General features: G+C 40.4%; 1 pseudogene; it reads right to left on the minus strand.

The window, feature by feature from the left end:
- Positions 1-12,994: 12,994 nt before the first annotated feature.
- On the minus strand, positions 12,995-24,391 carry LOC101118262 (olfactory receptor 1J4-like; annotated as a pseudogene).
- Between the last annotated feature and the right edge of the window lie 292 nt (positions 24,392-24,683).

Consider the following 24,683-nt stretch of genomic DNA (forward strand, 5'->3'; position numbering starts at 1 on the left):
AGTGGTAGAACTACAAGAGGGATCAATAATACACACTGGACACACACACACACACAAACATATGTATCACAGCTCTGCATAAATTCTACTCCCACTCTTGCCTCTTAGGTGGTGAGCACATATACCTTCAGCTACAAGGCATGGGAATGTTCTTCCATTTCTCTCTAGAAGACAAAGAGTACACTGAAACAGTGGAGGCTCTAAGGACATTGAAGAAACCTTGCAAAGGGGAGAATTATAGTTCAAAACCAAATAAGATAGATGTACTGACATACATTTTCTTATAACCCCTGAGCAATGGGAGTGGCTTTGAAATTTATGAATAATGGAGAGGACCAGATTGGGGGTGGCAGGGGAACCCCCCTGCTAGTTACAGGTTAGAGACAAATGGGAAATAATTCCTTCATTGTCTTTGGTTCCCTTGAGGGAAAAACTGTCTGCTGACAGCAGGAAATAGGAGAGTTCACCCCACAGGAATAATGGATAATAACCACACAGCAACTTTTAAGAACTTGGTGATTCACAAAGCTTTTTGCTTTCTCAGTTGACATTGGGGAAAATGTGTTTCAGAGTCTATAACAAACCAAACTGGAGCTTGAGTGAGTTAACCAAAGTCTCTTGTTTCTGGATTCCATGTTATTTCAAGAACACCAGAAACACTTTAATACTCTTGTTCTCTGAACAAAAGATTGAGGGATTTTATGTCTCATCACCACAACTGGATCCTGGGGAATGGACTACAGTTTGTTTACACATTATGATTAAGTTGATGATCTCTTAAGTTTGAATACAGTCTAACAACCCTGTATTCTTACTCCCTCTAACTACATTTAATTTTTTTTGCATCATATTTTACATCTTTTTATTTTGTGCATCCCTGAACTGCCTATTGTGACTATAGATGATTCTATTGCCTTTTCCTTTACCCTTTCTACCAGCTTTATGTCTGGTGATTTTATTATTTTTATTGGAGTAGAATTGCATTACAACGTTGTGCAAGCCTCTGCTGTACAATGAAGTGAATCAGCTACTTGTATATATCCTCTCCCTCTTGGGCCTCCCTCCCACCCACCTACAGAACACTGAGCTGAGCTTCCTGTGCTTAATGACAGGTTGTCACTAGCTGCCCATTTTACATATAATTTTTTTTTACTTTATGTTTGCCTTTACCAACAAGATTTTTCCTTTTGTCATTTTCATTTTTCCAGTTATCGGCTTTTCTGCTTAGAGAAGTCCCTTTATCATTTCTTGAAAGCCATTTTAGTCTTTTAGCTTTTGCTTGTCTATAAAATTCTTTGTCTCTCCTTCAAATCTGAATGATAGACTTGTTGAATATAGTATTCTTGGTTGCAGTTTTCCCTTTCAGAACTCTGAATGTGTCATGTTACTTCCTTTTGGTCTGCAGAGTTCCTGCTGACAAATCAGCTGCTAGTCTTATATACATAACTAGCTGCTTTTCTCTTACTGCTTTTTTAACCAAGATTTATTTATTTTATTATTTTTGACTGTAAGTGGTTCTCCATTGCTGCACGCAGGCTTTCTCTGGTTTCGTTGGGGGAGGCTACTATTCGTTGCAGTACACAGGTCTCATTGCGGTGGCTTCTCTTATTGCAGAGCATGGGCTCTAGCGCACAGGCTCAGTAGTGGTGGTGCATTGGCTTAGTTGCTCTGAGGCATGTGGGATCTTCCCGCACCAGGGATCGAACTGGTGTCACTTGCATTGCAAGGTGGATTCTTAACAACAGGACCACCAAGGAAGCCCTCTCTTATTGCTTTTTACATTCTCTCATTATCTTTTATTCTTGTCACTTTAATTATAATGTGTCTTTGTATAGAGTCTCTGTACTTCCTGGATCTAGATATCTGTTTACTTCCCCCAGGTAAAAGAGGTTTTCAGAAATTATTTTTTTAAAATAAATTCTCGACTCTTTCTCTCTCTCTTTTCCTTCTGGGACCCCTATAATGTGAACGTTAAGTTGTCCCAGAAATCTCTTAACTCATCCACATTAAAAAAAAAAATCTTTTTCTTCTTTTTTCTGTTCACTTTGGTGATTTCCACTTTCTTGTCTTATCTAATCTATTGATATATTGATTTCTTCTAGTGTATTTTTATTTCAGTTTTTGTGCTCTTGAGATCTGTTTTGTATTCTTTTATCTCTTCTTTATATTTTCTAACTCATAAGCATCTCACTATGTTCATGTATTCTTTTCTTAATTTCATTGAGCATCTTTAAGATTCTTGGAAGAAATATCAACAACCTCAGATATGCAGATGATACCACCCTATTGGTATAAAGCAAAGAAGAACTTAAAAACCTCTTGATGAAGGTGAAAGAGGAAAGTGAAAAAGTTGGCTTAAGACTCAACATTATGGCCAATAGATGGGGGAAAAGGAAACAGTGACAGACTTTATTTTCTTGGGTTCCAAAATCACTGTCAATGATGACTGCAGCCACAAAACTAAAAGACGTTTGCTCCTTGGAGGAAAAGTATGACAAACCCAGACTGTGCATTAAAAAACAAAGACATCACTTTGCTGACAAGGTCCATCCAGTCAAAGCTATGGCACTTCCAATAGTCAGGTATGGATGTGAGAGTTGGGCCATTAAGAAGTCTGAGTGCCTAAAAACTAATGCTTTTGAACTGTGGTGTTAAGAGAAGACTCTTGAGAGTCTCTTGGACTGCAAGGAGATCAAATCAGTCAATCCTCAAGCAAATCAACCTTGAATATTCATTGGAAAGACTGATGCTGAAGCTCCAATACTTTGGCCATCTGATGTGAAAAGATCCTGATGCCAGGAAAGATTAAGGACGGGAGGAGAAGGGGGTGACAAAGGATGAGATGGTTGGATGGTATCACTGACTCCATGGACATGAGTTTAAGCAAACTCTGGGAGATGGGGAAGGACAGGGAAGCCTGGCATGCTGCAGTCCATGGGGTCGCAAAGAGTTGGACATGACTTAGCGATTAAATGACAGTGACCATTGCCTTGAACCCTATCTGTTAGATTTCTTATCTTCACTTTCCTTAGTTCTTCTGGGGCTTTGTCTTATTCCTTTTCTGGAATATGTTCTTCTGTCTCCACTTCTACCTACTTCTCTGTATTTATTTCTATGTATTAGGTACATTGGTTATGTTTCCCAGTATCGGAGAAGTAATCCTACATAGGACTATCCACATGTACTATGTACCTAACAGCATGCTACCCCCTGGCCATCTAAGCTATATGTTCTAGGGATGTCCCCTATGTGGGCTGTGTGAGTCCTTCTGCTATGGAAGGACTGGCTGTTGTAGGGAACTTGTGGGTAAGACTGGTCCCTTACCCAGTTGGCTGCCTGGCTCTACTTCATGTGTTGGCTGCTGGCTTCAATTGGGTGGGGCTGGGTGGGGCCAGGTCTGGTGTGACTACTAAGTCATCCCTAGGTTGATGCTAGCCCACTGGTGGGGGTAACTAGGTCACTGGCTGTTGAGGGACCCAGGACTGGTGGTTGGGTAAACCTCTGGTGCTAATGGACCAGAGGGAGAACCCCACATGGCACTTGCCAGCAGCAGTCTTTTTATGGTAGAACAAGCTTCTACGAATGGCTGCTGCCAGCATCTATGCTCCCAGATGGAGTCCTAGTTGGTTGGCTCCTGTCTCTCTGGGAGGTTCTCCAAGATCAGCGAGTGAATCTGAGGGGCTCCTTTCAAATTATTGTCTCTACATGGGGACTCAGAGCATGCGAGATTTAGCATGTGCCCTTTCAAAGTAGAGTCTGTTTCCTACAGCCCTCTCCCACATGCCAGCCCTGCTGGCTTTCAAAGCCAGACATTCTGGAAGCCTGTCTTCCCTGTACAGAACCTCCAGGCTGGGAAGCCTGATATGGTGCTTGGACTCCTGGCTTTTAGGCGAGAACTTCTTCAGTTGTGATTATCTTTCCTTTTGTGGGTCACCTTTCCAGGGATATGGATTTTGATAGTATCACATGTCTACCCCTCCTACTTGTCTCACTGTTTCCTTCTTTATATATTTAGTTGTGGAAAATCTTTCCTGCTAGTCTTCATGTCATTATCTTAGATAGTTGCTCTGTAAGTAGCTGTAATTTTGGTGTGCTTGTGGGAGACGAGGAGCTCAGGGTCTTCTTACTCTGCCATCTTGGCCACTTTGCATCTTTATTTCTTCTTTTTGTAGATAAGAGCATATCTTAATCTGTTTGGGCTACTATAATACAATACCAAAGACTGGGTAGCGTAAGCAACAAACATTGTTTTCTCATAGTCCTGGAGGCTGGGGAGTTCAAGACCAAGATGCTAACAGACTTGGTGTCTGGTGAGAGCCTGCTTCCTAGTTCATAAACAGTCATCTTTTTGCTGTGTCCTGACTGGGCAGAGGGGGCAAGGGAGCTCTCTAGGGTCTCTTTTTCAGGGCACTGATACCATTCATGAGGGCTCCACCCTTATAACCTAATTAACATTAAATACCATCATACTGAGGAATAGGTTTCAATGTATGAATTTTGGAGGGACACAAGTAAATACTAATTATGCAGTCAGTCAGTCAGTTCAGTTGCTCAGTCGTGTCCTACTCTTTGCAACCTCATGAACCACAGCAGGCCAGGCCTCCCTGTCCATCACCAACTCCCGCAGTTTACCCAAACTCATGTCCATTGAGTCGGTGATGCCATCCAACTATCTCATCCTTTGTCGTCCCCTTCTCCTCCTGCCTTCAATCTTTCCCAACAACAGGGTCTTTTCAAATAAGTCAGTTCTTCACATCAGGTGGCCAAAGTATTGGAGTTTCAGCTTCAACATCAGTCCTTCCAATGAACACTCAGGACTGATCTCCTTTAGGATGGTGTGGTTGGATCTCCTTGGAGTCCAAGGGACTCTCAAGAGTCTTCTCCAACACCACAGTTCAAAAGCATCAATTCTTCTGTGCTCAGCTTTCTTTATAGTCCAACTTTCACATCCATACATGACCACTGGAAAAACCATAGCCTTGACTAGATGGACTTTTGTTGGCAAAGTAATTCCTCTGCTTTTGAATATGCTGTCTAGGTTGGTCATAACTTTCCTTCCAAGGAGTAAGAGTCTTTTAATTTCATGACTGCAGTCACCATCTGCAGTGACTTTGGAGCCCCCCAAAATAAAGTCTGACACTGTTTCCACTGTTTCCCTATCTATTTTCCATGAAGTGATGGGACCAGATGCCATGATTTTCGTTTTCTGAATGTTGAGCTTTAAGCCAACATTTTCACTCTCCTTTTCACTTTCATCAAGAGGCTCTTTAGTTCTTCTTCAGTTTCTGCCATAAGGGTGGTGTCATCTGCATATCAGAGGTTATTGATATTTCTCCCAGCAATCTTGATTCCAGCTTGTGCTTCATCCAGTCCAACGTTTCTCATGATGTACTCTGCATCAAGATCCAGAGAGATGATATGGGGTGGGAGGTGGGAGGGGGTTCAGGATTGGGAACTCATGTACACCCGGGGCTGATTCATGTCAATGTATGGCAAAACCAATACAGTATTGTAAAGCAAAATAAAGTAAAAATAAAAATTTAAAAAAAAACATAATAAGGGTGACAATATACAGCCTAGATGTACTGCTTTTCCTATTTGGAACCAGTCTGTTGTTCCATGTCCAGTTCTAACTGTTGCTTCCTGGCCTGCATACAGATTTCTCAAGAGGCAGGTTAGGTGGTCTGGTATTCCCATCTCTTTCAGAATTTTCCACAGTTCATTGTGATCCACACAGTCAAAGGCTTTGGCATAGTCAATAAAGCAGAAATAGATGTTCTTCTGGAACTCTCTTGCTTTTCCCATGATCCAGCGGATGTTGGCAATTTGATCTCTGGTTCCTCTGCCTTTTCTAAAACCAGATTGAACATCTGGAAGTTCACGGTTTATGTACTGCTGAAGCCTGGTTTGGAGAATTTTGAGCATTACTTTGCTAGCATGTGAGATGAGTGTGATTGTGCGGTAGTTTGAGCATTCTTTGGCATTGCCTTTCTTTATACAGTGAAGAAGTGAAGTCACTCACTTGTGTCTGACTCTTTGTGACGCCATGGACTGTAGCCTACTATGCCCCTCCATCCATGGGATTTTCCAGGCAAGAGTACTGGAGTGGGTTGCCATTTCCTTCTCCAGAGGATCTTCCTGGTGCAGGGATCGAACCCAGGTCTCCCACACTGTAGGCAGATGTTTTACCGTCTAAGCCACCACAACTCAGCATTCCTTTGTGTCTCAGTTGGTAAAGAATCCACCTGCAATGCAGGAGACCTGAGTTAGATCCCTGGGTTTGTAAGATTCCCCTGGAGAAGGGAAAGGCTACCCATTCCAGTATTCTGACCTAGAGAATTCCATGAACTGTATAGTCCATGGGGTTGCAAAGAGTCAGATACAACTGAGCGACTTTCACTTTATGCAGTAGATTGTAACAATTCCCTCTGAACATTTCACTTTATTTCACTTGCTTTGATTGGTTTTCCAACTCAAGTTAAACTATTTAACACTGCTACCAGGGTAGGATGATTTTGGAATGGCTTCCCAGGTGGCAGTCATGTTTGACGGATACAGCATGCCGCCTGCAATGCAGAGAGTTATGGGAGATGGGAGTTCATGGGAACAAAATCCTGGATTGGGAAGATTCTCTGGAGGAGGGCATGGCCAACCACTCCAGTATTCTTGCTTGGAGAATTCCATAGACAAAGGAACCTAGCAGGCTACAGTCCATAGTGTTGCAAAGAGTCAGATACAACTGAAGCTACTTAGGATGCATGCCCCAAGGTGACTTACCTATTTTTCCTTTCTCTGAGTTTTTGGATATATATTTGAAGGTTATTTTCTATATTTTTCAAAACAATAACATTTAGGATTATTTCCTCAGTGTTATTTCAAACCTAGGTTTTTCTGTTTCTGATATTCTTGGGCCTCTGACTTCTTGTAGGGTTCAGCCATGGGAGGAGATTTGAGGTTGAGATTTCCTCTTCTCTGCCAGACTAAGGTTTGTTTTGCCTTTGTCCCTGTACCTATAGGCTGTAGTTCATCTCAAGTAGCCTCTTGCCCACAGCTAGAATACTCATGCTTATACTGAGTGGTGCTGTAGTAAAGAATCTTCCTACCAATGCAGGAGATACAAGAGACACAGGTTCAATCCCTGGGTAAGGGAGCTCCCTGGGTAGGAAATGTATTCTCCAGTATTCTTGCTGGAAAATTCCATGGATAGAGGAGCCTGACAGGTTACAGTTCATGGGGTCATGAAGAGTCAGGTATGACTGAGCACGTTAACTATGCTGACAGTGTTTTCATATCTTCTGTGTTCATAACTATGAAAGGTATCTCCTTCTCACCATCTGAGTGTATAATTGTTTGTTGTCAGGACCCTACATAAAGTAGTAATTGATAGCAGGCATTGTCCTTGCTAAAAGACAGACAGACTAAAACCAGAATTCTGAGATTGGGTTGCTCATATATTTGAAAAGCACCTGAGTCACCTTCATGACAATGAGTGGTAGATAACATTTGGGATATGGTAGCATCCTGATTGTTCAAATTATCACTGGTGGTGGCTGGATACCAACAGTAATAGAGATGGAGGACAAAGCATTGGGAGATCAAGTCATTATGGCATAGAGTCATTAATGTAACACAATAATCACAATATTTGTGGGGTGGGATTGCTGATTCTGACTACCCAAAGAGTATGTACAAGCAAGCAAAAAACCCAAAGACCTAAATATAAGTACAAGCATCAGAGTGCCCCTAGAGCACCCTAAATAGAAGCATTTCTCTTTACCTCGGGTGTTTGCAGAGTAGCCGTGACTGAGAATCTGACCAAAACAATGTTATGGCAGAAAGTGAAGAGGAGCTAAAAAGCCTCTTGATGAAAGTGAAAGAGGAGAGTGAAAATGTTGGCTTAAAGCTCAACATTCAGAAAATGAAGATCATGGCATCCGGTCCCATCACTTCATGGGAAATAGATGGGAAAACAGTGTCAGACTTTATTTTGGGGGCTCCAAAATCACTGCAGATGGTGACTGCAGCCATGAAATTAAAAGAGGCTTACTCCTTGGAAGAAAAGTTATGAGCAACCTAGATAGCATATTCAAAAGCAGAGACATTACTTTGCCAACTAAGGTCCGTCTAGTCAAGGCTATGGTTTTTCCTGTGGTCATGTATGGATGTGAGATTTGGACTGTGAAGAAGGCTGAGCACCGAAGAATTGATGCTTTTGAACTGTGGTGTTGGAGAAGACTCTTGAGAGTCCCTTGGACTGCAGGGAGATCCAACCAGTCCATTCTGAAGGAGATCAGCCCTGGGATTTCTTTGGAAGGAATGATGCTAAAGCTGAAATTCCAGTACTTTGGCCACTTCATGCGAAGAGTTGACTCATTGGAAAAGACTCTGATGCTGGGAGGGTTGGGGGCAGGAGGAGAAGGGGACGACCTAGGATGAGATGGCTGGATGACATCACTGACTCGATGGACGTGAGTCTGAGTGAACTCTGGGAGATGGTGATGGACAGGGAGGCCTGGTGTGCTGCGATTCATGGAGTTGCAAAGAGTCGGACACGACTGAGTGACTGAACTGAACTGAAAGATTGTAACATTCATAGATTAAGTTCTTAACACTGCCAGTTTTATCATACTAGTATAAAGGCTCTGGTTGGAAAGTAGAGTAAAAATTATTAATCTTTGTCTCATTAAAAATCTTGATTCAGTTCAGTTGCTCAGTCATGTACAACTCTTTGCAACCCCATGAACCACAGCACGCCAGGCCTCCCTGTCCATCATCAACTCCTGGAGTCCACCCAAACCCATGTCCATCGAGTCGATGATGCCATCCAACCATCTCATCCTTTGTCGTCCCCTTCTCCTCCTGCCCTCAATCTTTCCCAGCATCGGGCACCTACTAACCTGGGGAGTTCATCTTTCAGTGTCCTATCTTTTGCCTTTTCAACTGTTCATGGGGTTCTCAAGGCAAGCTTAAAATGTTACCATGAAATATAATATGCTCTTTAGGTTTTTAAAAAGAGATGTTCTTTATCAGAAGTGTTTTATTCTTTTATAAGAGTTTTTAGAACTAGGGTATAATGACATGTAATATTATATTGGCTTTAGGTGTACAACATAATGATTTGATATTTGATATTTATATATTATAAAATAATCACCACAATAAGTCTAGTTAGCATTTGTCCTCATACATAGTTCTAAAATATTTTTTCTTGTGATGTGGACATTTAAGATCTACAGTCTTAGCAACTTTTGAATATGCAATATACTATTATTATTAATAACTATAGTCACCATGCTGTACATTACACCCTCAGGACTTCTTTATTTTAAAACTGGAAAATTACACCTTTGGACTCCTTTTGCCCATTTCACCCACATATATATATATATACAATTATCTTCTTTATCCATTCACTCACTGATGGACACTTAGGTTGCCTCCATATCTTGGCTATTGTAAATAATGCTGTAATGAATATTTGGATGCATATATCGCTTTTTAAATTACTGTTTTCATTTTCTCTGAAATAAATTTGTATAATTTTTTTCAAATAAATATTACTTGGATAACACCCCAGATGTGAAATTACTGGATTATATGGTAGCTTTATTTTTAATTTTTTGAGGAACCTCCATACTGATTTCCACAGCAGCTGCACCAATTTATATTCCCACCAACAGTACACAACCATTTCCTTTTCTCGGCATTCTTGCCAACACTTATTACTGTTGTCTTTTTGATGATAACCATTCTAATAGGAGTGAGGTGATACTCATTATGGTTTGATTTGCATTTTCTCAATGTCCACCTGCAATGCAGGAGACCCAGGTTCTATCCCTGAGTCAGGAAGATCCCCTGGAGAAGGAAATGGAAACCCACTCCAGTATTCTTGCCTGAGAAATCCCATGGACAGAGGATCCTGGTGGGCTACAGTCCATGGGGTCACAAGAGTTGGATACCACTTAGCGAAGAAACCAATGATTAGTGATGTTGAGCATCATTTCATGTGCCTATTGGCCACCTGTATGTCTTCTTTGGAAAAATATCCATTTCATATCCTCTGCTCATTTTTTTTAATTGGATTGTCTGATTGTCATCGAGTTGTATAAATTCTTTATAATTTGGGGGGATAGTAATCCCTTATCAGATACATTATTTGCAAATATTTTCTCCCATTGTTGGATTGCCTTTTCATTTTGTGGAGGTTTCCTTTGCTGTGCAGAAGCTTTATACATTTATGTAGTACCACTTGCTTACTTTTGCTTTGGTTGCCTTTGTGTTTGGTGTCAAAATTTTAAAAAATCACCACCAAAAACAGTGTCTAGGAGATTGTTGCTTATGTCTTTTTCTAGGATTTTTATGGTTTCAAGTCTATGTTCAAGTCTTTAATCCATTTTGAGTTAATTTTTGTACTTGTTTTAGGAGTATAAGATAGTAGCCCAGTTTCACTTTTTCATGTGGCTGTCCAGTTTTCCTAACACTATTTATTGAAGAGACTGTCCTTTCCCCATTGTATATTATTGGTACTTTTTTGGTAAATTTAATTGACCATATACATGTCGGTTTATAAATACTTCCAGTCTCTCTATCCTGTTTCACTAATCTATGCATCCGTTTTAAGCTAATGTCATACTGTTTTGATTACTATAACTTTGTAATATAGTTAGAAATCATGATATGTGCTGCTTCAAGTGTTTTTCTTCCTTCAAGATTACTTCACCTATTCAGGGTCTTTTGTGAATCCAAAACCCAAAGTAGGCAAAACAAAGAAAATGATAATAAAAAAGCAGAAATATGTGAAAGAGAAAACAGAAAAGGCAATATACAATACAATAAAACCAAAAATTGGTTCTTTGAAGAAAATAATAGTTTGTCAACCAAGCTGATTAAAAAAAAAGATACAGATTAAAATATTAAGTATAAGTGAAGGGAGGGTAGGCTTACAGAAGCATGTGAGGAAACTGTTCAGGGTGACCTTTGAGGATTATAGATATGATCGTTATCTTGATTATGATAATTGTTCCACGTGTGGATGTCAAGATACCTTCAGCTGAACATTTAAAAACTATATGTCAATTACACCCCAATAAAACTATAAATGAAAATGAAGAAATAAGACATGCAGGAGTCTTATTTGGACAACCGAGAAATTTTCCATTGAGACCCTCCTCCCCCATTATTTTAATTAACACAATTTTCATATCAGGGAATACTTTCACACAAATGTATTTCACAAAAAAATTAACATGGAAATATCTTTTTCTCCATCTTCATTTTCCAAGAAGATTCCTTTGGAAAAAATAAGCTTTTTTTTCCATCCAGCTAACTGTCTAAAGGATGGGAGATCAGAGTTACATCTGCCATATTGTAATGTCTAATCAAGGGATGATTCTTTGTGTTTGGTTTTGGTCCACATTTCATTATCTACAAGGCTCCCAAGGATAATTGCAAAACTTTGGCAAAATTTTACTCTCATGTTCTACCATATACATTCTTTATAGCAATTCCCAGTATAGGTACAAAAGTGAAAGTGTTAGTTGCTCAGTCGTGTCTGACTCTTTGTGACCCCATGAACTGTAGCCCACCAGGCTCCTCTGTTCATGGAATTCTCCAGGCAAGAATACTGGTCAGTCCAGGTTTGATGCATGATACAGGGTGCTCAGGGCTGGTGCACTGGGATGACCCAGAGGGATGGGATGGGGAGGGAGGTGGGAGAGGGGTTCAGGATGGGGAACACATGTACACCTGTGGTGGATTCATGTCAATGTATGGCAAAACCAATACAATATTGTAAAGTAATTAGCCTCCAATTAAATATATATATATATATATATATATATATATATATATATATATATGTAAAAGAATACTGCAGTGGGTTGCCATTTCCTACTCCAGGGAATCTTCCCGACACAGGGATCATAACTAGGTCCCTGGCATTGCAGGCAGATTCTTTACCATCTGAGCCACCAGGAAAGTATAGTGTAGGTACAGGTGTTTTTAAGACATGAATCTTGACTTAGTTTTATGTGCTTCTCTTAATCATTTAGTCCAAGTGTCCTCAACCTCTACTGTGCATTAGAATCAACTGCCAGAAGTTTAGTATTGTGTTTAGACTTTGAAAACCCATAAGAAGCATTTAATTGATCAGCTGATCCTTTAGCTAAACCAGAATTTTGAATGTTCTTACCTTTGAATGTTCTTAAACTTTGAAGTTAAGTTTAGACAGCTATAGAAAAAAATATGATAAAAATTGAGAGTGAAACTAAGGAGCTGATTGCTAAAATATAGATTATTATTAATTTTATACAACCATTTTAAGAGTGATCTAATTACCAACATGACTAAGTTTCACAAACATTGATACAAACTCATATAAGAGATTCACATAAGCACTATGAAAGACAACCATTTCCAAACCACAGCACATCTGACATTTCTAATATTCTCAACATAGGCATCAGAAACTTATAGAATGAGAAGACACAGCTATTTAAAATGCCTAACAAATCTAAATAGCAAATGAATTAGCAGGCAAAATTTCTTTTTCTTTAAAGAGGAAACATATGTATCGAAGTAAGGATTTTTTTGGTCTATCCATAACTATAAGTCAATAGTGTAATTGTAAAGGATGACATTTTCTACTCATGACTTAAAAGACATTTGGTTCTTTGAAGACAACTAAGATGATGGTGCTCTAGTGTTGCCAGATCCCAAGGCTTATGAAATAGAGACATAAAATAAAGTTAAAACAAAAAGAAGTTGGTTCAAAAGAACACAGATGATTACAACAAATAGCACTTGGTGTGTCTATTCCTGGAATTCACTGGTTTCAGGAGGAGCAAACAGAAAAGAAAAAGCAAAGCAAGTGGCTGGAAACAGGGGAACGGGGTGGATACCAGCAACAGGGATGGTCTTCGGCATGGTTTTCCATGGAGGAATGTCTGACACTGGTGCCATTCGTTGAAGGAAGAACTGACACGGTGAGGTATTGCTACTTAGAGAAGAAGATCTCTCTCCTGGAAAGTCTCCTGAGAGCCCCCTTCATGTCTCTGTTCCTTAGGCTGTAGATGAAAGGGTTCAGCATGGGAGTGACCACTGTATACATCACTGAAGCTATTATGTTCTTGTCCCTGGAGGTGCTGGATGAGGGTAAAGTATACAGTCCAATAATTGTTCCATAAAATAGGAAAACCACAGAGAGGTGGGAGCCACATGTGGACAATGCTTTGCAGATCCCCTTGGTGGAAGGGACCTTCAGGATGGTGGCCCCAATGCGGCCATATGAGATCAGGATGCATACTAGTGGGAGGACGATGACAGCCACTCCTGCTGTGAAAATGGCCAGCTCATTGAGAGACGTGTCTGAGCAGGAGAGCTTCAGCAGGGCATCAAGGTCACAGAAGAAATGGGGGATGCTGTGGTCAGCACAAAAGGACAGCCGGGTCAGGAGGAGGGTGTGACACAGGGCACTGGCACAGGAGAGAATCCAGGACGCAGTTACTAGTAAGGTGCACAGCCCCTGTCCCATGACGGTGCTGTAGTGGAGAGGGTGGCAGATGGCCACGTACCGATCATAAGCCATCGAGGTGAGCAGGAAATCATCCAGATCAGTAAAAAAGAGGAAGAAATATGTCTGTGTTACACAGCCTGCATAGAGGATGGATTGATCCTGAGTCTGCATGTTTATCAGCATTTTAGGGACGGTGACAGATGAAAAGGAGATGTCAGTGAGGGCCAAGTGGCTGAGGAAGAAGTACATGGGGGTGTGGAGGCGAGGGTCCAGCCTGATGAGCAGGATGATGAGTAGGTTGCCCAGCACTGTGGTCAGGTACATGCCCAGGAACAGGGCAAAGAACACACCCTGCTGTTCTGGCCAGATGGGGAGCCCCAGGAGGAGGAATTCAGAAACGCTGCTCTGGTTCTCCCTCCTCATGCTCCTTGTCTCTCTGCTTAGATTAGAAATGTCCCAGATGATAAATCATGATAATGACAATCACTGTAGGACTATCTGCTTTCCACTGAGGAATTCCTCAGGATATTCCTCCCATGCTATCACCTCGATCCCCACCCTCCCTCAGTGGAGCAGGAGGAAGTTATCAAAACTCCAATGAGCAAAAATTGTCCTTCAGTGTAAACCAGGGAGAACTTATTTACTCATTTAACAATATGAGAGACACTGTACTCTTTGCTGGAGAAAACAAAGACAGAGAAAGACCCTTCCTTCAGGGAGCTCATATGCTCAGGAGTAGCCTCTTCAGAAATGTGCTCAGTTCATCATAATTGTGACGAGACTTCTAGTGGGTTCTGACTCCAAGTCTTTCTAGTTATTTGCATCAACTTACTCTCTCCCAGCTTCATGTTGAACCTCTACGAATACTCACAGTAACACCTACACATAGGGATTGTAGAAGAATTAAATGATTCAATGTGAGTTATGACATTAGAACAACATAGTAAGGGCACAGATATGTCATTTAATATCTTCACACCAGTGTGAGTATCCAGATACATCCTGGATTAATCTTCAGAAACCCACTCATTACACCAGGAATGAGAGGAGACCAGATAGCTGATCTCAAAGCTGTGTTAATCTACATGGTCTCCCAATGCCCCAAGGGAGATGCAGAGACTTACACACCCTAGGCCCTGTGGTTAATTTCCTGATAGAACTTAACCTGATGCATTTTGCAACTTAGCATGCATGATGCATGCCTAGAATAGGTAAGTGTCATTAACACGCAGGACTGCATATCTGATAGTAGCAGATTCTTATTCCAGACAAGGTGATTCTCAAGAACACAAGGACACTATGAGGAAGGAAGTGACCTCCCACTCTATGGGGCCTGGATGCTTATTGACAATTTTGGGGTGAAACCTCAACCAAGAGCTCTGGCTTCTCTGGAAGGGAGTGTGAGGGATGGGGTGACCAGGAAGCCTGAAGTAGGCACAGAGCTGACTCAAGAGGTGAACCAGAAGAAAGGAAGCGTTCATCATGTGTTTAAATGGCAATGTGAGAGATACTCAGGACTGAAGCTGTAACCTAATGTTTGGGAGAGAATCTTTGCATGAACTTTCTGTTTTAACTGACATGACATATTCTCTCATGTTAGAGTTACCTGAAGAAGAGTCAGGGACATTAGCCTCCATTTGGGAAATAATATACAGCTGTCTAGGTCTTACTATATGCCTGACATTCAGACAATATTTCATAGCATATTATTACCTTATTTTACACTTAAGGCTCTGGACCTCAGAGAGATCAAATGTAAGCCCAGAAAACTATTGCATGGCACCACCAGATTCCTAGGGCACCAGAACCTGGACACTGAACCAGGTTACCATGCTCCTAAAGTGTCAATATGAACAATATGGAAGGCCAGAGTGGGACATGTTTAGGGCTCTGGGTACATTATAGGAAAAGTCAGCTCACCAAGTCCAATGGCAGCAATAGGTCTTGAGGAGGATCCAATTTGAAAGTGCCTTGGTGGGTTCTGGTCTGAGTCAAGGAACACTGGAAAGACTGTCCTATACATAGGCACACATGTGCATGTATACACAAACACACCTACACACACACACAGCTTTATTAGAATTTAAGCCCTCACATTTCCCCTATCACTTCTAGGTGAATTTAGTAGAGATGTGAATTTGTTAAATATAGTACAGACACCTCTACACCTGTAATTTCTCTCTTTCTCCCACACATATACTTCACAACACACATACTGTTAAATGATAATTTTCTATTCTCTCTGACATATGCATGCCATAGATGAAGATGATCAGGGTCCAAATCTGTTTCACAGAAAGTTCATAAATAAGCATTCTCTCATAGAGGCAAAGCACACATAACATACAAAGAGTCCCACAAAGAACTGACCAAAAAAATGTAATAGAAATGCATATGTACAGGCACTCCCAGACAATCATAAATATTCAAATCACAACACAGAGAGTCACACAAACACTACACAGGCAACATAGACTTAACCACTAAAGCACATATACTGCTCATAGATTTCTAGCCATGCCTGGTCAATGCACATCCCAGGTGGAGATTTTCCATACATGAGTCAGCAACACACATATAGAAAATACAGAACATGCACACCCAGTCTCATAATCACATACACGCATCAGTTTACACGAGCCCCTTCTGACCTATGTTTGTAATCAATATGCTCAAATACCTTCTGCTCTGGGGTATTACCTTAGTCCTCGCTTTCTTTCCAACAGACCCAGGAGCCAAAGGACAAGATACAGTCTCTGTGGTTCAGGAACTGTCACAGACTTGCATGTCTGTTTATCAGTAACAGAACAACCGGCAGGAGGCTTTTATTTTATAGCAGAAGGAAGACACGAGGGAAAAAACCCAGGATCATCAATAAACAAACAGTCAATGTGGGCTAATTGAACAACATTCCTGCTGGCCTCTAGGGGAGGAGCCTGTGCAAGGGCCAGAGGGGCTGAAACCCTGGAGTCCCTGGGGACAGTGTTTCTGATGCTAGTGATACCTTGGTCTCCTTTCTGTCTGATCTGCTTGTTTGGGTGGGTGGCAAAGGGACCAAAGTCAGTCTTGGGCCTCATAAGTATTCATAGAGATAAAGTAAGCCTGCTCCCATGTCAGAGCAAGGCTCCTGGACCTCTGACACAAGCCATGCCTAGAGTTCACTGGTCTCTCCACTGCCTGGATAGGCTCCTATAGAGCAGGGGCTGAGCCTAGCTCAGAAGATTGAAGAACAGAATGGACCCCATAGGTTATGACAAAGATACTGTTGGAATTGATTTTAGGCTCTGCCACTTACTGTGAGCTCCTAAACTATATAATTCAGTTCTACAGTATTCAGTCTGAAATGTAACTTGGGGCTATAAATCGTACCTTCCTCAAAAGGTTGTTGTGAAGATTAAATGAGATAATACACATTAGCATTCTTACTGCAGTGCCTGGTACATGAAAATGTGTAGTAACTGTTAGGGGACATCAGCAAAAATTTTTAAATCTCAGGACATTTAATTAACTTCATGTATTCATTTCTTCTTTCTCATATATATTGACTAAAGACTTTATAAACGTGACAACCTAGGCTGTGGAACACAGAGTGAATAAAATACAAACATACTGGAGTGGGTAGCCTTTCCCGTCTCCAGAGGATCTTCCCAACTTAGGGATCAAACACAGGTCTCCTGCATTGCAGGCAGATTCTTTACCACCTGAGCCACCAGGGAAGTCCATGTTATCTGGCATAGCTTACAGTTTAAGGGGAGGAAACAAACAAAAACTTGAAACAAAACAAGTCTACATAGTAAAACAAGAACACAAAAAATCAAAATAGAACAGTCTATGACTTGGCAGTTGGTAAAAAGCATCATGGTGTTAACAGATCAGGACAGGGATATGAGAAGTGACTATAAATACACTTAAGCAAAGTGGTCAGAGTAGGTGTCCTGAGAAAGTTAGATATGAATAAAAAATAGTTGATTCAAATGAGAATGTTTTCATAACATTTAAGGAAAGGAAGAGGAAATTTCTTTCTGAGGAGGAAACTTCACACTCCAACAAGTAATTTATTAAATCTGTAGAGAATAGATTAATATACTAAATCTACATTTTGCCTTGCCATTCTCAACTAACCCACAGTCACAGTTGCCACCAATATAATTGTTGGGATGGCTGCCTCCAGTGTTCTCCATCTCTCAAAAATGCATGATTTTCTAGGTCCTGCTCAAGGCTGTGTATCAATTTAAGAAGCTTCCCAAATCATCAGGCTCGAGGCACACATATTTGCCTCCAAATAGGATGAGGTTCATTTATTCTGACCATAAAAAGTTGTATTTATGCCAAAGACCCTTTGGTTGATGTTTTCCTTTGTCCAACTGCCTACCACAGTTGGCCTGCCCACATAGAAGGGTCTCAATAATTGTTATAATCAGTAGATCAGTTCCCTATCTACAGACAAAGGAGTAACAAGGCTAAGTCAAAATCCAAAACACTGACAATGCTAAATGCCAGTGAGGATGTGAAGCAACAAGAACCCTGGTTCAGTGCTAGTAGGAACACAAATTGGTACAGCCACTTTGGTAGACCCCTTTTGGCACAGGTCTAGAGGCTAGGAAGTAAAAGATCAAGGTGCCATCTGTTCATGTGTATGTTAAAATATCTTCAATTGAACTTTTAAAGACTGTATATCAATTATACCCCAATAAAACTGTAAATGAAAATGAAGAAATAAGAAATAAGCCAGAGCCCCCAAACAACAGAAATATTTTCCAATGAGACCTCCCCCTGCCATTATCTTAATTAACACAATTTTCTCACTAGGGAATACTTTCCGCACAAAGACATTACACAAAAATATTAAACATGGAAATGTATTTTTTTTTAAACATGGAAATGTATTTTTATCCATCTTCATTTTTCAAAGCAGATCCTTTTGGAAGCCTGTCTTTTGCACTCAGCCATCTAGTCAAGGCTATGGTTTTCCCAGTAGTCGTATATGGATGTGAGAGTTGGACCATAAAGAAAGCTGAGCGCTGAAGAATTGATGCTGTGGTGTTGGAGAAGACTCTTGAGAGTCCCTTGGACTGCAAGGAGATCCAACCAGTCCATCCTAAAGGAAATCAGTCCTGAATATTCATTGAAAGGACTGATGCTAAAGCTGAAACTCCAATACTTTGGCCACCTGATGCGAAGAACTGACTCACTGGAAAAGATCCTGATGCTGGGAGGGATTGGGGTCAGGAGGAGAAGGGGACGATAGAGGATGAGATGGTTGGATGGCATCACCAACTCAAAGGACATGAGTTTGAGTAAACTCTGGGAGTTGGTGATGGACAGGGAAGCCTGGTGTGGTGCAGTCCATGGGGTCGCAAAGAGTTAAACATGACTGAGCGACTGAACTGAACTGAACTATCTAAAGAGTTCAGTTATATCTGCTGTATTGTAATGTCTCATTAAGCTATTATTCTTTGTATTTGGTTTTGGTCCACATTTCGTTATCTACAAGGCTCCCAAGGATAAGATGTTCTTTCAACTGTGGCAAAACTTTGGCAAAAATTTCCTCCTGGATTCTACCATATAAATTCTCTATAGAATTCCCAGTGTAATTGCAGGCATTTATTTTTAGAATATGTATCTTGATTCAGTTCCCTGTGCTTTTCTTAATCACTTTAGTCCAAGTGTCATCAGTCTTGGCTGTGCATTAGAATAAGTTGCCAAAAGTGTGATATTGTGTTAAGATTTTGAAAAACCATAAGAAGCATTTCTCTGTCATCTTCTCCATTAGATTAGCCAGCATTTTGAATGTCCTTACCTTAAACTTTGAAGTTGAGATTTATAGTTCTAGAAAAAAATTATTATAAATATTGAGAGTGAAACTAAGGAGTGATGGCTAAAATACATATTATTACTAACTGTAAAGCCATTCTAGTACTTCTGTCTAGTTCTGACATTTTTTGTATTCTTGATATATGCATCAGAAACTTTGAGAAGATACAGCTTTTAAAAAATGTTATTTTAAAAAATAACTAAACTTCAAAAATTGTAGTAGAGCCTGAAGTTAGGCAGGTTGATTCCTCCAGTTCCATTCTTCTTTCTCAAGATTGCTTTGGCTATTCGAGGTTTTTCTATTTCCATACAAATTGTGAAATTATTTGTTCTAGCTCTTTGAAAAATACCGTTGGTAGCTTGACAGGGATTGCATTGAATCTGTAGATTGCTTTGGGTAGTATACTCATTTTCACTATATTGATTCTTCAGGTCCATGAACATGGTATATTTCTCCATCTATTAGTGTCCTCTTTTATTTCTTTCACCAGTATTTTATAGTTTCCTATATATAGGTCTTTAGTTTCTTTAGGTGGAGAAGGCAATGGCATCCCACTCCAGTACTCTTGCCTGGAAAATCCCATGTACGGGGGAACCTGGTAGGCTGCAGCCCATGGGGTCGCTAAAAGTCGGACACAACTGAGCAACGTCACTTTCACTTTTCACTTTCTTTCATTGGAGAAGGAAATGGCAACCCACTCCAGTGTTCTTGTCTGGAGAATCCCAGGGATGGGGGAGCCTGGTGGGCTGCCGTCCATGGGGTCACACAGAGTCGGACACAACTGAAGCGACTTAGCAGCAGCAGCAGCAGCAGCAGCAAAAGTTTCTTTAGGTAGGTATATTCCTAAGTATTTTATTTTTTTCATTGCAATGGTGAATGGAACTGTTTCCTTAATTTCTCTTTCTATTTTCTCATTATTAGTGTATAGGAATGCAAGGGATTTCTGTGTGTTGATTTTATATCCTGCAACTTTACTATATTCATTGATTAGCTCTAGTAATTTTCTGGTGGAGACTTTAGGGTTTTCTATGTAGAGGATCATGTCATCTGCAAACAGTGAGAGTTTTACTTCTTCTTTCCAATTTGGATTCCTTTTATTTCTTTTTCTGCTCTGATTGCTGTGGCCAAAACTTCCAGAACTATGTTGAATAGTAGTGGTGAAAGTAGGCACCCTTGTCTTGTTCCTGACTTTAGGGGAAATGCTTTCAATTTTTCACCATTGAGGATAATGTTTGCTGTGGGTTTGTCATATATAGCTTTTATTATGTTGAGGTATGTTCCTTCTATTCCTGCTTTCTGGAGAGTTTTTATCATAAATGGATGTTGAATTTTGTCAAAGGCCTTCTCTGCATCTATTGAGATAATCATATGGCTTTTATTTTTCAATTTGTTGATGTGGTGTATTACATTGATTGGTTTGCAGATATTGAAGAATCCTTGCATCCCTGGGATAAAGCCCACTTGGTCATGGTGTATGATCTTTTTAGTGTGTTGTTGGATTCTGATCGCTAGAATTTTGTTAAGGATTTTTGCATCTGTGTTCATCAGTGATATTGGCCTGTAGTTTTCTTTTCTTTTCTTTTCTTTTCTTTTTTTGTGTGGCATCTTTGTCAGGTTTTGGTATTAGGGTGATGGTGGCCTCATAGATTGAGTTTGGAAGTTTACCTTCCTCTGCAGTAGGATAGGTGTTAGCTCTTCTCTAAATTTTTGGTAGAATTCAGCTGTGAAGCCGTCTGGACCTGGGCTTTTGTTTGCTGGAAGATTTCTGATTACAGTTTCAATTTCCATGCTTGTGATGGGTCTGTTAAGATTTTCTATTTCTTCCTGGTTCAGTTTTGGAAAGTTGTACTTTTCTAAGAATTTGTCCATTTCTTCCACGTTGTCCTTTTTATTGGCATATAATTGCTGATAGTAGTCTCTTATGATCCTTTGTATTTATGTGTTGTCTGTTGTGATCTCTCCATTTTCATTTCTAATTTTATGGATTTGATTTTTCTCCCTTTGTTTCTTGATGAGTCTGGCTAATGGTTAGTCAATATTATTTATCCTTTCAAAGAACCAGCTTTTGGCTTTGTTGATTTTTGCTATGGTCTCTTTTGTTTCTTTTGCATTTATTTCTGCCATAATTTTAAAGATTTCTTTCCTTCTACTAACCCTGGGGTTCTTCATTTCTTCTTTTTCTAGTTGCTTTAGGTGTAGAGTTAGGTTATTGATTTGACTTTTTTTCTTGTTTCTTGAGGTATGCCTGTATTGCTATGAACTTTCCCCTTAGCACTGCTTTTACAGTGTCCCACAGGTTTTGGGTTGTTGTGTTTTCATTTTCATTCATTTCTATGCATATTTTGATTTCTTTTTGATTTCTTCTGTGATTTGTTGGTTATTCAGCAGCGTGTTGTTCAGCCTCCATATGTTAGAATTTTTAATAATTTTTCTCCTGTAATTGAGATCTACAAATGGGACCTAATTAAAATTAAAAGCTTCTGCATAACAAAGGAAACTATAAGCAAGGTGAAAAGACAGCCTTCAGAATGGGAGAAAATAATAGCAAATGAAGCAACTGACAAACAACTAATCTCAAAAGTATACAAGCAACTTCTGCAGCTCAATTCCAGAAAAATAAATGACCCAATCAAAAAATGGGCCAAAGAACTAAATAGACATTGCTCCAAAGAAGACATACAGATGGCCAACAAACACATGAAAAGATGCTCAACATCACTCATTATCAGAGAAATGTAAATCAATACCACAATGAGGTACCATTTCACGCCAGTCAGAATGGCTGCTATCCGAAAGTCTACAAGCAATAAATGCTGGAGAGGGTGTGGAGAAAAGGGAACCCTCCTACACTGTTGGTGGGAATGAAAACTAATACAGCCACCATGGAGAAGACTGTGGAGATTCCTTTGTAAACTGGAAATAGAACTGCCTTATGACCCAGCAATCCCACTGCTGGGCATACACACTGAGGAAACCAGAATTGAAAGAGACACATGTATCCCAATGTTCATTGCAGCAGTGTTTATAATAGCTAGGACATGAAAGCAACCTAGATGTTCATCAGCAGATGAATGGATAAGAAAGCTGTGGTACATATATATAATGGAGTATTACACAGCCATTAAAAAGAATACATTTGAATCAGTTCTAATGAGGTGGATGAAACTGGAGCCTATTATACAGAGTGAAGTAAGCCAGAAAGAAAAAACACCAATACAATATACTAACGCATATATATGGAATTTAGAAAAATGGTAACGATAACCCTGTAGGCGAGACAGCAAAAGAGACACAGATGTATAGAACAGTCTTTTGGACTCTGTGGGAGAGGGAGAGGGTGGGATGATTGGGGAGAATGGCATTGAAACATGTATAATATCATATATGAAATGAATCGCCAGTCCAGGTTCGATGCAGGATACAGGATGCTTGGGGCTGGTGTACTGGGATGACCCAGAGGGATGGTACAGGGAGGGAGGAGGAAGGGGGGTTCAGGATGGGGAACGCATGTATACCTGTGGTGGATTCATGTTGATGTATGGCAAAACCAATACAATATTGTAAAGTAATTAGCCTCCAATTAAAATAAATAAAATTAAATTTAAAAAATTCAAAAATTGTTATTTGCTCTAATACGTTTAAAGAACAAATAAATTTGCAGTCAAATTTTCTTTTTATTTAAAGAGGAAACATATGTATCAAAGTAAGGAATCTTTCTGCCTATTCATAACTAAAAGTCAATAGTGTAATTGTAAAAGATGATACTTCCTACTCATGACTTAAAAGACATTTGGCACTTTGAAGACAACTAAGATGATGGTCCTCTAGTGTATTGCCAAATCTCAAGGCTTATGAAATAGAGACATGAAATAAAGCTAAAGCAAAAAGAAGTTTGTTCAAAAAACACAGATGGTTACAACAAATAGCACTTGCTGCGTCCATGCCTGGAACTCACTGGTTTCAGGAAAAGCAAACAGAAAACAACAACAACAACAACAACAAGCAAAGCAAGTGGCTGGAAACAGGGAGGTGTGGTGGGTTCCAGCAACAGGCAAGGTCTTTGGCACAGATTTCCAAAGGGGAATCTCTGACACTGGTGCCATTTTGTTCTTCAGAATGAGAAACTGAGAAGGTGAGGTATTGTTACTTGGAGAAGAAGATCTCCCTCCTGGAAAATCTCCCAAGAGCCCCCTTCATGTCTCTGTGCCTCAGACTATAGATGAAAGGGTTCAGCATGGGCATGACCACTTGTGTACATCACTGAAGCAATTATGTCTTCGTCATTGGAGTTGTTTGATGATGGGAAAATGTACAGAACCATAATTGTCCCATAGAATAGGAAAACCACAGAGAGGTGGGAGCCACAGGTGGACAAGGCTTTGTGAATCCCTTTGGTAGAGGGGACTCTCAGGATGGAGACCCCGATGTGGACATAAGAGACTAGGATGCCAGTTAGTGGTATGATGATTCCCAGTGTCCCCACAGTGAAGATGACCAACTCATTGAGGGAGGTGTCTGAGCAGGGGAGCAAGCAGGGCAGCAAGATCACAAAAGAAATGAGGGATTGTGTTATCAGCACAGAAGGACAGCCAGGCCAGGCTGAGAGTGTGGGACATTGCACTGCTATAGGAGAAGATCCAGGACACAGCCACTAGTGAAATACACAGGTTTCCTCACATGATGGTGGTGTAGTGGAGAGGGTGACAGGCCATCACTGCAAGAAGAAGATTGTCAACACAACCAAAAAATATGAAAAAGTACATCTGTGTTATACACCCTTCATAAGGGATCGATTGATCCAAAATATGCATGTTTATCAGCTTCTTAGGGACAGTGACAGATGAGAAGGAGACGTCAGTGAAGGCCAAGTGGCTGAGGAAGAAGTACATGGGGGTGTGGAGGTGAGGGTCCAGCCTGATGAGCAGGATGATGAGCAGGTTGCCCAGCACTGTGGTCAGGTACATGCCCAGGAACAGGGCAAAGAACACGCCCTGCTGCTCTGGCCGGAGGGGGAGCCCCAGGAGGAGGAACTTGGACACGATGCACTGGTTCTCCCTCCTCATGCTTCTCTTCTGTCTTCTGCGGATGAAGGAGAGTGGGAAAATGTCAGAAGCTTTGACTACACTAGGGTCTCTAATTTACTCTCAGAGAAAAAGAATTTTCTCCTAAATTCCTTTTATCACCTAATGTTGCCAGAGCAAGCAACACATCCTCAGTGCTCAATATGATTCTTTTTGGTGAAAACCAGAGCAAATTCATTCTTAAGTTTTCTTTTTAATTAACCGTGTTTCTGGCATTAAGCTTTTGACTGGAGATACAGGAATAAACAGGTCACGCAGGACCTCTTCTCTCTGG

The sequence above is a fragment of the Ovis aries genome, chromosome 3 (assembly GCF_016772045.2).
Source record: "Ovis aries strain OAR_USU_Benz2616 breed Rambouillet chromosome 3, ARS-UI_Ramb_v3.0, whole genome shotgun sequence".
Lineage (NCBI taxonomy): Eukaryota > Metazoa > Chordata > Mammalia > Artiodactyla > Bovidae > Ovis > Ovis aries.